The sequence below is a fragment of the Microcebus murinus genome, chromosome 12 (genome assembly GCF_040939455.1).
Source record: "Microcebus murinus isolate Inina chromosome 12, M.murinus_Inina_mat1.0, whole genome shotgun sequence".
NCBI classification, from domain to species: Eukaryota; Metazoa; Chordata; class Mammalia; order Primates; family Cheirogaleidae; genus Microcebus; species Microcebus murinus.
Genome location: NC_134115.1, coordinates 34,657,758 through 34,667,737, shown reverse-complemented (window position 1 = coordinate 34,667,737; position 9,980 = coordinate 34,657,758). Strand labels below are relative to the sequence as shown.

Here is a 9,980-nt window from a genome sequence, read left to right as displayed (position 1 = left end):
GAAGGGTGAGTTTGAAACTGTGAACTAAAATAAAATTTTAAGACTCACCCCACCCCCTGCCCCCACCAGCTGACTGAATGGACCCCCTCATGGCCAAAGGAATATCCTAAAACTAAATTGTCTGCCAGGAGGAGGGAGGTCAGAAATGCCTCATCATGCCCCCTTCCTTCTTGGAGACATCTCTGTAACCCAGTAACAGGCCTAAGGATATGCAAGACAGACCTATAGGTCCTCAATTTACACAACAAATCTATGTCAGGTGGCTTATCTCTGATAACAGCTCCTTATGTTAAAACCTTCCAGGCCTTTAGACAAAGCTTCATGTCTTTAACCAATTACAAGCCAAAGAATCTTTAAATCCACCTATAACCTGTAAGCCCCACTTCAAGAAGTCCCACCTTTTTGGACCAAACCAATGTATGCCTCCCACATATTGATTTATGACTTTACTTGTAACCCCTGTCTCCCTAAAATGTATAAAATCAAACTGTAACCCAGCCATAATGAGTCTACTTGCTCAAGGCTTCTTGGGAGTGGCTCTGAGTCATGGTCCTCAAATTTGGCTCAGAACAAATCTCTTTAAAGTTATTTTACAGAGTTTGGCTTCTTTTCGGTTGACAAAATGAAGGGGCTAGAAAAATGTTCTGTAAAATAAAATAATAGGAAGTTTTTAGTTTTCTTATTGATATGCTGTGGGATAAGTAGAACATTATGGCTGTTAAATCCAGGGGAAAGAGATAATGAGATAGCAACAGATGGCTGATCAGGGCTTGGGAAAGGTATGACTATGATGAAATGCCTTTTGGAAAAAACAACCAAGGAACTGAGGAAAATTGAGGTCTGTTATACAGTTTAAAGTTTTTCCTTTTTTGTGTTGTAATGCCCTTTCATTATTCCCAAACCTGAGCTACAAATCTGCTACAAGCCACAGTTTTGTGTTTGTGTGGAAAGAAGGAAGATGGCTGTGTCCACCCTTTGGATAAAGCCCTGAAGAAGCAAGGCAAGCAGGCAGGATGCTGAGATGACCAGAGCTGATCAGGAATTGAGCTGTGTGCAACAAAGGAGCTCAGGAAATTTCATGCCAAATAATGACTCCTAGATATAATGAATATTTTTAATTTAAGGCCTGTAGAGATCATCAGGCATTAGAAGGGGCTTTCCTTCTATCTGCATAAAACCAGATGGACCCATCAAAAAGAACAGTTCACTTCTCTTCCCCTTCCTATTATCTCAATATATACAGGAAAGAAGATCTAGAATGTAACCAGACCTGGCTGAGATCATTTTAAATATATTACTTGTCTCTCAGATTAATTTCCAAAGAGAGTCATTTATGAGTCAATCTATTTTCCCCCACCCATTCATTCTCCCAAGTATCTATTCATTCTCCCTAGTAATCATTTATTGCCTCTAAACAGAATTACCTATTCTCCTCATCTCCCTCTTCCCTTTAAAGGAGAGTATATAAATTTCTGGACCCCACTGGGATATTGGGTAGTCACTCTGAGATTCTCCCCATGCGCATAGAAAATAAATCTCTTTCTCTTATTAATCTGCTCTATTGTGAGTTGATCTTCCAGTGAACCTTCCAGGGCCAAGGGAAGTTTCCCTTCACCCACACAGCAGTAAATGGGAGGGAGAGGTGACAAGTAAACAAGGGAATATTAGCATGCCCTACTGAGGAATCTTGCAAATACTGGGGAGATTACAAAGGATGAATACTGTGTCTTTATGATGTATATTGAACCCTTCATTATTACAAAATGTCTCTATCTCTAGTTATGCTTCATGCTTTAAAGTCTACTTTGTCCATTATTAGCAGAGCTCTACAGACATTCTTTGGTTAATGTATCTACATTGTCAATGGAAAAAAGCCAAACTATGTAAAATAATCTTAAAGAGATTTATTCTGAGCCAAATTTGAGGACCATGACCCAGAGCCACTGCCAAGAGGCCTTGGGCAAGTGGACTCGCTGTGGCTGGGTTACAGTTTGGTTTTATACATTTTCAGAGAGACGGATTACAGGCAAAGTCACAAATCAATACATGAGAGGCACACATTGGTTTGGCCCAAAAAGGGTGGGACATCTTGAAGCAGGGGTGTGGGGGTGGGTGTGGGGGGGTGGGAGGGTGTTACAGGTTATAGGTGGGTTTAAAGCTTTTTGGCTGGCAATTGGCTGAGTGAGTTAGACTTTATCTAGAAGGCCAGAAAGGATATGCTTATTTTAAGATAAGGGTGTGAGCACCCTGGGAGGTCTAGACAGGAGGATGTTTTAAATTTATGATAGGCACCTGCTAGGATGCTTTAAGAAGCTTTAAATTCATGATAGGCGCCTACTAGCATGCTTGAGTTAAGATAGGCATCTGCTAGGATGCTTGAGTTAAGATAGGGGCTTCTTATCTTTTAGGTGATGTTAATGCTATGTGGGAATCAGGTTGGGAAGTAAACCACCGGTTTATTTGGTTAACAAAAGCCGCTTAGTGGGAATTTAGCGTTTGTCAGCCTGACCCAGCAGGCCTCCTTAGGAAGGAGTTTTTAGCAAAAGAAAAAGATCAAAGTTTAGTCCTCAATGTGTTGCTTCTATACAGTATATAGTTATGTCTTTTTTTTTTTTTTTGCCAGTTTGGTAATCATTTGTCTTTGAACTGGAACATTCAGTCTCTTTATATTTCCTATAATTGATATTTTTGGATTTACTTCTATCTTCCTTTATTTTTTCCTATTTTGTCCCTCTGGCTTATGCTTCATTTTCTCTTTTTTCTTGTGTCTTTTGAATGAATTCTTTTTAAAAAATTATTTAATTTTCCCATAGCTCCATCTTAAACTATACTATTATCTCCCCAGTAGAGTAATACTGCCAAAATAATCTAAAACAAAAAAGTGAAAACTTGCTAAAACTCAGCTCTGCTTTTAAGAGGATTGTTGGTTTTTATTTTTATTTTTGTATTGCTTTTTGTCTCTGCCCCCATGCAGCTATAAAATTTGGCAAATGTTTTGAGGAAAAAACTCATTATATGCAGGTTCAGTGTACCAGCTCTCTGTTCTTACTGGGATCTTGGCCCTTTGAGCCTCCGATTTTGTCTCTCCAGCCTTGCAACTCCATCAGAGTTTTTTCCAAATTCTTTGTCTCCTAGCAGCAGCCTTCTGCCCTGGAAAAATCCAAATTCCCTGTCTCCTGCTGCACACACAGTAGGCAAATGCCCTTTTAAGTGTAATGAAAAGTAGGTATAACTGTTAGCTAATCTCTCCTTGGAATCTTAACCCCTCATCCTCAATTTTTCAGTAGCTTTCTCCTTTTCTGCCCTTCCTGGCTATTCTCAGTGGCAATACTATACTGCCACAGTTACTCCTTTTCACTCAGAAGTGAAAATCTTTAGCTATTTGAGTGGAATACAGATGAAATTGTGGCTCCAGAAGGCAGGAGAACTAAGGATTGAGTCTTACAGACTTTATTCAAATGACCACATAATTTATTACCTAAACTGTAAAACTTCTGAGAATGAAAAAATAATATTATTACTATTTAAGCCAGAATAATAAGTGAACACTGAAATATGGTCACTTTTGGGGTGGAAAGCCTGGTGTGTGTTCACGGCATGGGTGGAGAAAGATTTCTCAGGCAGAGATTAAGTTATAAAAGTAAAAAAGTTTATTTTAGCTGTTAGAAGGTGTGTGTGAGAGAGAGAGAGAGAAGGGGTAGGGGAAGAGGGCAGAGAGATGGCATGACATTCCAAAGAAAGAGAAGGGAGATGCCAGCAGTGAGGCCAAGTGGCTCACTGATTTTAAGGGGGACAAAGAGAGAAAAAAATAGTGATGGCTGTCAGTTGATAACAAAAGCAACAGCAGATTGATAACAAAAACTGCAAGGATGTCAAAGTCCAGAAGTTGGTTTCCTGCCTTTCCTTGGAGAAGGGAGTATTACAGGAGAACTGACTCTGTCTTCCAGATATGGTTGAGGCTGTAGCTCATTCTTCTGCTGTTTACTCAGGAAATCTGTAAAAGCAGATTCTCAAAAAAAAAAAAAATTTTTTTTTTTGAAAGAGAGATTTACATCTCTTTTCCATCCATTGAGCTTTCTTTGGAATTTGTGCAAAACAGAACTACTGCAGAGTACATTTTAGTGAAAGAATTCATAGGATTGATCTTTAACCATTACTGGGTTATCTAATCTAGTAAGATTAGATGTTTTCCTGTTATTTTTGCAAGGCTGCCCCTTTTAGTCACCCAGGTTTTACGACCTTTATATTTCTTCCTCCCTGATTCCCCTGCTACTTCCCAAATCTCAAATCTGCCTCATTAACTCCCTCCTTTCAGGGTAGATGCAAGGTATACAAGTGACTAGGTAAAATTTTGCTAAGCCATAGACAGATACTAGATCTGGTGGTGATACTATATTCCTAAAAGAATACAGATAAAACTGAAGGTTTGCTACCAATAAACCTTGAAAAAAACAAAACTTTAAAGGATATACTTCACATAGAAGAAGATGAGCCCAAATGGTAGGTCAGAGATATAAGCAGAATTGAAGAGCAAAAAGTATTGTAACTGTTGAGGTAATGCTAAACAAATATTGACTACAAATAATGATAACATCTGGATAACATCCATCCCCCATCCATGGATAACATCCATCCCCCATCCCCCAGATCAGTGACATTTGTGAAGATGGCAGCCCACATTCCTGGTACAAGTTGCTAGTGCCACAGGAAGCAATATTGAAGATTTGAGCAGTGAGAATAAGTGATAAGTCAATTGGGATTGTCCAATCTGAGGAAAAGAAAGAGAAAAGAATGAAAAATAAAAATGAACAGATCTTAAAACGCCTATAGGACACTATCAAGCATACTAAGATATGTATAAAGGGGGTCCTGTAGGGAAAGGAGAGAGAGAATGGAACAGGGAGAATTTTCGACAAAGTAATGTTCAAAATGTTCTAAATTTGATGAAAAACAAGATTCTAAATATACAAGATACTCAACTCCAAGCAGGTTAACTCAAAAAGAGCCATATTATAGCCAAACTGTCAAAAGCCAAAGAGAATCTTGAAAGCATTAAGAGAGAAGTTTCTCACCATGTACAGGGATCTTCATGTATAAGATTACTAGCCAATTTCTCTTCAGAAACCATGGAGGCCAGAAGTCAGTGGGATGATATTTAAAGGGCTGAAAGAAAAATATTGTCAATGAACAATTTTATATCTGACAAAACAATTTTTTCAAAAATGGAGAAATTAAGACATTAAGAAATTAAAACATTACCAGATAAACAAAAACGGGGGATTTATCACTAGTATACCTGCTCTGTAAGAATGCTAAAGTGAATCCTTCAGTCTGAAATTAACACTAGATAATGACTTGAAACCACATAAAGGAATAAAGAACAATGGTAAAAAGTGGCTACATTGGTAAATATAAAAGCGGGTATTATGGTATTTTTGAATTACAACTCTTCTTTTTTTCCTATATGATTTAAAAGACAACTGCATAAAACAATAATTAAAAATGTATGCTGATGGACACATAATGTATAATCGTGTAATTTGTGACAAAAACAGAAAGTCAGGGGATAGAGTATAAAGGAGCAGAGTCTTTATATACTATTAAAAATAACTTGGTATTAATTCACAATTGATTATTATAAAGTTAAAATTTTAATTGTAATCCTGAGGGTAATGAGGAATAAAACAAAAATATTCAGTAAAAGAAATGAGAAGGGAATAAAAATGGTAACTAGAAGAAAACAATAAAAAAAGAAGACAGTAATAGAAAAATTGAGGAATAAAAAAGATACAATACATATAGAAAATAAGTAGTAAAATGGCAGAAGTAAGCCCTTCTGAGTAAATGGGTTAAGTTTTCCCAATGCAAATGCAGAGACTGGCAAAATGGATAAAATCATGATCCAACTATATGTTGTTATAAGAAATTCACTTTATATCCAATGACATGAATAGGTTGAATGTGAAAGGATAGTAACAGATATTCAATACAAATAGCAATCAAAAGAGAACTGGTGTGGCTATACTAATATCAGATAAAATAGACTTTAAAACAAAATTTTTGTTTACAAGAGACAAAGGACATTATATAAAGGTGTCAATCCATTAAAAGAATATAACAATAATAACCATGTACACAACTAACAACATAGCCCCCAAATACACAAACAAAAACTGACAGAATTGAAGAAAGAGACAACTCAACAATAATAGTTGGAGACTTCAATACCCCACTTTTAATAATATTTGGAACAACAAGACAGATCAATAAGGAAACAGAGGACTTTAAAAAAACGCTATAAACTAGACCTAACAGGCATATTTAGAACAGTCCACCCAACAATAGTAAAATACACATTTTTCTCAAGTGTACATACAACAGTCTCCAGGAGTGACTTACATGTTAGGCTACAAAGCAAGTAATTTTTTTTTTTTTTTTTGAGACAGAGTCTCGCTTTGTTGCCCAGGCTAGAATGAGTGCCATGGTGTCAGCCTAGCTCACAGCAACCTCAAACTCCTGGGCTCAAGCAATCCTTCTGCCTCAGCCTCCCGAGTAGCTGGGACTACAGACATGCACTACCCTGTCCAGCTAATTTTTTCTATATATATTAGTTGGCCAATTAATTTCTTTCTATTTATAGTAGAGATGAGGTCTCACTCTTGCTCAGGCTGGTTTCGAACTCCTGACCTCAAGCTATCTTCCTGCCTCGGCCTCCCTGCTAGGATTACAGGCATGAGCCACCGTGCCTGGCCTAAAGCAAGTCTTAATAAATTAAAAAAAATATATATTAAAATCTTCCAAAATATCTTCTTTGAGCACAATGAAATTAGAAATCAATAACAAAAGGGCAACTGAAAAAAATGTAAATATAAGGAAATTAACACACTTTAAAATAATGAGTCAAAGAAGAAATTACAAGTGAAATTAGGAAATAATTTGAGATGAATGAAAATTAAACACAAAATGTCAAAACTTACAGAATATGACAAATGCAGTATTTTTAGAGGAAAATGTATAGCTGTCAATGCCTACATGAAAAAGGAAGAACTATCCCAAACTAATAACCTAACTTTAAACCATGAGACCCACCCTACTCTTTTCTACTAGAGTAGTTTGTCCATTTCACTCCCCTATGCAGAGGCATTTCCCAGTCAAGCTCACAGGATCACATTAATTTTTCCTTGTACACAAGGCTTTACTGTTTGATTCACCAGTGAGTTCCAGCCCAGTGTAGGTGATATTTCATAGTCTTCAGATGTCATTGTTTCCTAGATAAATAGTCTTACCTTGAGCAATGTTGTTCACAATCTCAGGAAGAGTAGTTTAGGTAGGAAGTGTTTTTAACCACTTTGGTACGAGTGTCAAGTGTAGTGGATAGCCACAGATGAACCGAGCATCAACTTTAGCCGACAGCCATGATAGGACTTTTCTAATTTTTCATTTATCAAAATAAAATTGTGAACATATAAAAATAACGCAATTAAAACATATATGTCTATGTTACTTATTCTGATTTACATTACAAGTAACTTGCCTATAAAGTAAAACAAGCTTTTAGTGCTTTAAAGCTTTCCTCATCACACAAGGGCAAAACAGATTCGTCGTCAATGCACAGCACAAACTATCCTGTGGACTATGAGAGCTGGCTGTGGGCAAGGTTTCGCGGCCGGTGAGCACTGTACCAAAGTGGTTAAGCAAGTGCTCAATTACTTGACAGAATCAATGGTTGCTTTCTTTTAGATTCAGTCATCACATGAGTGTGCCTCCCAAGGCTCAAGATTTCCTCCACTTCCTAAAAACAGAATAGAGAGTGTATTACTTTTCTATGGCTATCATAATAAATTACCACAAACCTAATGGCTCAAAACAATACAAATTTGTAATCTTCCACTTCTGTAGGTCAGAAGTTCAATGCCAGGCCCACCAGAGTAAGTATGGCATGGTTCTGTCCCTTGATGTTAAATGTTACTTTGATGTGGAAACTTTAATTTTATAACATTTATATATTTATTACATATATTACTAGGTATGGTTTGCAAGACTGACTGGCTTGTGAATTGGCTTGAGTCTGTGTCTCCTCCTTTGCTCAGCGAATGAGTAGTAATAAAAATTGCCTCCTTGGGAACTACACGTAGCACTGGGCTTTTATGATTGACATAGCATCAGTAAAACTCTGACCTTGTGGAAAGACACAAACGTGCGTAGATCTGGTTATGTCTGACCTTGCGCCGCTCACGACACCTTGCCACACCCTTCATAGTCACAAATGGTCTCGCCCGTGTGCTTGCACAGGTGCGTGCCAAGTTTCCAGGCCTTGTAATTTCTAATTGGCTGAGGCGCGCCGCCTGGGGGTGGTGGTGCGAGCCTGGGCTTTAGCTGGCTGAGCTTCAGCGTGGCAGGAGGGCAACAACCACACGGCCTAGTGTGCAGGAGCCTCAGAGCAGGCGCTCCTACCATGCTGAGCCTTGTGCAGGGAACTGGCACACGTGGCCTATGGCTCCAGGCAGACCCAAGGCGCGACCCCGGTGCACTTCCCGGAGCGCGGGCACTACGCCCCTCTCCTGAAAACGCGTTTCTGACCCACTGATTTCACAGGATCATCGTGTTACACAGTTTTCCTCTTCCTTTGGCAGCTCATACATACACCTGGGGTTAATCTCTTTAAAAGATTAATTCGAAGAGGCTCTTTTCCCGGTTGTCAAAATGATTTCTTGACCAGAATGACTTGAACAATGTGCTTACTCAAATATCTACTGGAAACGTTGATCTTGACTCTCCAGCTCTTAGAGTTTGTTTTCCTCTAATACCACAGAAGCTAGGATTTTTTAAAGATCTATTTTCTTTTAGTGAAAAACAATAGAAACCAAATATCCTGGGTTCAGCCAGGATAGAAAAGTCTACAGTTTAACTCTGCTAACCTGTATCAGGTGTCACTTACTCTTTCCTCCAATTTTCTCTTGGCTTAAAGCTGCTGTTGGGTAATCTGAAACTACATATGGGTTCCCACATGAAATTGTGGAAATGGCAAAATGCGGAAACTTACAGGTATGCCCTCCTAAAAGACATTTTAGTAAGCAAATGCGGTGGCTTTTATGACCTTTCATTATTGGGGCTTCAGTGAAGTAAATGTTTGGTTTCTATTTCATCTCCAAGCTGTAAACCCTTTGAGGAACTTCATCATACTCAAACTTATATTTCTGTGCCTGACTTAGGCTGGAGAACATGGGAAGGCTCATTTCCCTTCAGGCTGGGAGAACTTACTTCAAGTTATTGTTCCTAAAGATAGTAGCAACGTCTCAGTTCTGAACTCACTCAGTTTTCTTTCTCTGAAAATCTTATTTTGCCTTCATTCATGAAAGAAATTTTTACAGCATACAGAATTCTGAGTTCAAAAGTTTCTCCCCCTGTATTTTAAAGATATTATTTTACTGTCTTCTGGCCCCATTGCTTCTTATGAGAAAGCAGCCATCATTTAAATTGTTTCCCTGTATGCAATGTGTCATTTTTCTTTGGCTGCCTTCAAATATTTTTCTTTCATAGCTTGACTATGATATAAATTAGAGTATTTTTTCTACTTATCTCTTTTTAGGCTTCACAAATTTGTACATGTATATCTTATTGCTAAATTTAGGAAACTTGGGCCATTATTTTCCCTCTTAATTTTTTCTCTCTTCTTCTTTCAGATCTCCAATTACATGCATGTTAAAAATTTTGATATTGTTCCACAGATCCATAAGGCTATATTACTTAAAATTTTTTTCCTTCTCTGTTCTTCAAACTAGATAATTTCTATTGATCTGCTTTCAAGCCTATTGCTTCTTTCCTCTGTCATTCCATTTTATTCTTAAGCTTACTCAGTGAATTTTTTATTTCAGCTACTTTGTTTTTCAGTTCTAGAATTTCCATTTGGGCTTTTAAAAAATAATCTGTTTTCTTCTGCTGAAATTTCCTACCTTTTATTAATCATGAATGTATATTCC

General features: G+C 37.6%; 1 long non-coding RNA gene across 1 annotated transcript; it reads right to left on the bottom strand.

Annotated features, from left to right (window-relative positions):
- Positions 1–3,627: 3,627 nt before the first annotated feature.
- LOC105856467 (uncharacterized) lies at positions 3,628–7,862 on the bottom strand. Its single transcript, XR_012922098.1, has 3 exons — positions 7,287–7,862; positions 5,073–5,163; positions 3,628–4,768 (listed from the first exon to the last, which is right to left on the bottom strand). It is a non-coding gene; the product is annotated as an uncharacterized LOC105856467 (long non-coding RNA).
- Between the last annotated feature and the right edge of the window lie 2,118 nt (positions 7,863–9,980).